The sequence below is a fragment of the Magnolia sinica genome, chromosome 3 (genome assembly GCF_029962835.1).
Source record: "Magnolia sinica isolate HGM2019 chromosome 3, MsV1, whole genome shotgun sequence".
NCBI lineage: Eukaryota > Viridiplantae > Streptophyta > Magnoliopsida > Magnoliales > Magnoliaceae > Magnolia > Magnolia sinica.
The window spans coordinates 17,836,062-17,839,287 of record NC_080575.1 but is presented as its reverse complement, the minus strand read 5'-3'; the positions used below and the strand labels follow the sequence as shown (position 1 = coordinate 17,839,287).

Sequence of the window (3,226 nt, the reverse complement as noted above, 5' to 3'; positions counted from 1 at the left end):
TTCATCTTGATCTTCTGTTTTAGAATTTGATTCATCCCCAGGCATCTCTATTCTGTTATCAATCTGCTTGCCTGACCTAAGGGTAGTGATCGATTTGGCCTGTTCATGATATTGCCCTTGGTTGGAATTAGAGCCAATCTCATACTGTCCCTTTGGATTAGCCTCGGGCTAGGGAGCTTGCCCTTCTCTCTCTCACTCAATGTGGCAGCTAGTTGACCCATTTGTACTTCCAGCTTGGCAATGGATTGTGCATTTGCATGTAAGCTTTGCTGGTTGGCCAGTAAGGTTTGTTGGGTGTCTTTTTGGAATTGGAGAGAACTCTGCATGAAAAGATGGAGTGTATCCTCAAGAGATGGTTTCCTTGATTGTGTAGGTAGTTGTTGATATTGTGAAAATTGTTGAGGTTGTTGACTGCCAACTTGGAGGTGCGGTTGCATGGGAGGATTTCCAGATGGTCCTCCTTGTTGTGGTCCTTTTGCCCAAGAGAAATTTGGATGTCTAGCCCACCCTGGGTTGTATGTGTTCGAGTAAGGATCATTCCCAAATTTTTGAAAAGTGTTCATAGCATGAACTTGTTCAGAGAGAAGTTCTGGGAATGCTGCACCAGATGGACAAGACTGCATAGGATGGGCAGGACTAGAACATGTGGCATATGCCTCGACTTGAGCTGTTTGTGGTGGTCCATTATTTAATACCAGAGCATCAACTTTCTTTGTCAGGTTATCAAGCTTGGCGCTCAGCTCTGGCATGACTCCTATCTCATATATACCACCTCTCTTTTGTGGTTGGGGACTTCTGTCACCTCTATTTGAATAATCCCATTGCCGGGAATTTTCGCACAAGGTTTCAAAGAAGTTCCACGCTTCGACATCACTTTTGGTCATGAATGACCCTCCACTGGTGGCATCAACCATGCGGCGGTTCTGTGGTGTCAGACCGTCATAGAAGTATTGAACTTGTTGCCACTTCTCAAAACCATGGTGAGGACATTTAAGAAGCAAGTCCTTCCATCTTTCCCAACATTCATGAAAGTGCTCGCCCTCTTTTTGTGTGAAGTTAGTAATTTCTCTACGGAGGGCATTGGTTTTGTGAACGGGAAGAACTTGTTTAAGAACTTCTTAGACCGTTGGTCCCATGTAGTGATAGATCCAACTTCTAGAGAATTCAACCATGCTTTCGCCTTATCCTTCAAAGAAAAAGGAAAAAGGCGCAAACGGATCGAATCGTCTGAGAAGTTTTGGAACTTAAAGGTGGAGCAAATGTTTAAGAATTCTTTCACATGATGATATGGGTCCTCCTTGTCCAATCCATAAAAGGATGGCAACAATTGTATGACTCCAGGTTTAAGTTCAAAGTGTGCTGCCGTAGTGGTTGGCAACACTATGCATGAAGGCGCATTAAATTGGACAGGAGCTGAATAATCTTTGAGAGCTTTAACTTCAGTCTCATTCGCCATTTCAACAGGATTATTTCTCAATCTTTCACGAATTGTTCTTTCAATCTCAGGATCAAACGGTGCTAGTTCTATATTCAGAGATCTACGTCCTAGCATAAACTATGTTATCAATATAAGAAAGAAAACTAAACTAAGATGCAACCTAAGATGAATAAGACTTAAAAGAAAAAGTTATGAATTCCTAAAACAAGAAAAAGCTATGTAAATGAGAATTGGAAAGAAGAACCCGGAAAAAGAGATGATGAATGTCTGCAGATTTGAAAGTTCCTCCTTTTGAAGACAATGTTATTTAGCAGCTTCCTTCCTTAATTCCTGTAAACAAAAAGAAAACAAAAATAAATTAAATTTCCTAAAATAATGCTAGAAAAGAAATCCTAAGCAACGGTTAATTTCTAAAAAGAAAGTTTCTAATCTTAGAAATAAAAGCCAAGTTAGTTTCTAAAAAGGAAAAATTTCTAAAAAAAATAGGAAATTAGAAAATAAGAGAGAAACTTCCTAAAAAAAAAATAAAACCTAAAGACTCTTCTAAAAATAATAAAACCTAAACTAGAAAATAGAAAGTTACTTGAAAGAAGAATCAGAATCTAGAATTAGGAAATAGGAAATTTCTAAAAAAAAATAAATAAATAAAAAAGCCTAGAAATAGAAACTTTCTAAAAAAAAATAAATAAATAAAATAAAACCTTAATTCTAAAACTAGATATTAGAAAAAAATAGAAAATTTGGAAAGAGATTACCAAATTAGTAGTTTATGTCAGGTCCCTACAAAACAGGAAATAGGTTAGTTTCAAAAAAAAATTTAACCTATAGTTAGTAAAAAAAACTAAAACTATGAATTATGATAAGAGAGAATCCTAAATCCAATTGGACCGCAACGGCGCCAAAAACTTGATGTTTTATTTAAACCAACATGATTTAAATGATTTTTAAACTCGCAAGTATACGAATCAGATGTAGATACGGTACGTATTACGAGATCGTTCCCACGAGGACTGGTCGTCACAATTCAAATCTATGATTCTCCTTAACTAATCCAACAAATAATGGAATGAATTACTAAGCACAATTTTATGAAAAACAATTAATTAAGAACAGGGAAGAAAATTCAATCAGAGAGAGAGCACTAGGACTTTCGAATCCACCCCTAATTATCCTAACCCTTGTTTTGTCTGTTGATTCACCTTGATCTAGATTGATACCACTTAAATAGAGAAAGCACAATCTGTGTCCTTAATCGGGCATACAGACTGTCTAATTCCTTTAAGCAATGCCATGAATGACATATCCCATATCCTTGGTCGGGCATAAGGGATGTACAATTCATTAAAGCATCCTGTTTCTTCCTCTATAGGAAACCTGTTCCTGATCAGACACAAGCACCTATAATAAGCATCCAAACAACATCCATATATATACTTTGGTCAAGTTCATAGATGGAGAAGTATAGAATTTAAACCCATAAAGCCCACTTAGAGAAAGAAACAAATTAATTGAAATTCAAAGTAAATCAACCAATACAAGAGCTGATCAAATTAAGGGCTTCATCTCAGCCCTAGCTGAGAGATTAGTGACCCATAAAATTCATAAAAAATATTAAATAAAATTCATAAAAAAACATCAAACCAAACAATCTCTCTCTCTCTTCTTTCTTCTCTTTCTTCTCTTTCTTCTCTCCCTTGCTCCAGATCTGGAATCCCCTGGTTCTGAATGGTTCTGAATGCCTTTCCCACGTCCAAAACTCCCATTTTATAGCTGCTGGATGGCTGAGGT

General features: G+C 36.8%; 1 non-coding gene across 1 annotated transcript; it reads left to right on the top strand.

Moving 5' to 3' along the window:
• Positions 1–972: 972 nt before the first annotated feature.
• LOC131241601 (small nucleolar RNA R71) lies at positions 973–1,079 on the top strand. Its single transcript, XR_009169162.1, has one exon. It is a non-coding gene; the product is annotated as a small nucleolar RNA R71 (small nucleolar RNA).
• The last annotated feature ends 2,147 nt before the right edge of the window (positions 1,080–3,226 follow it).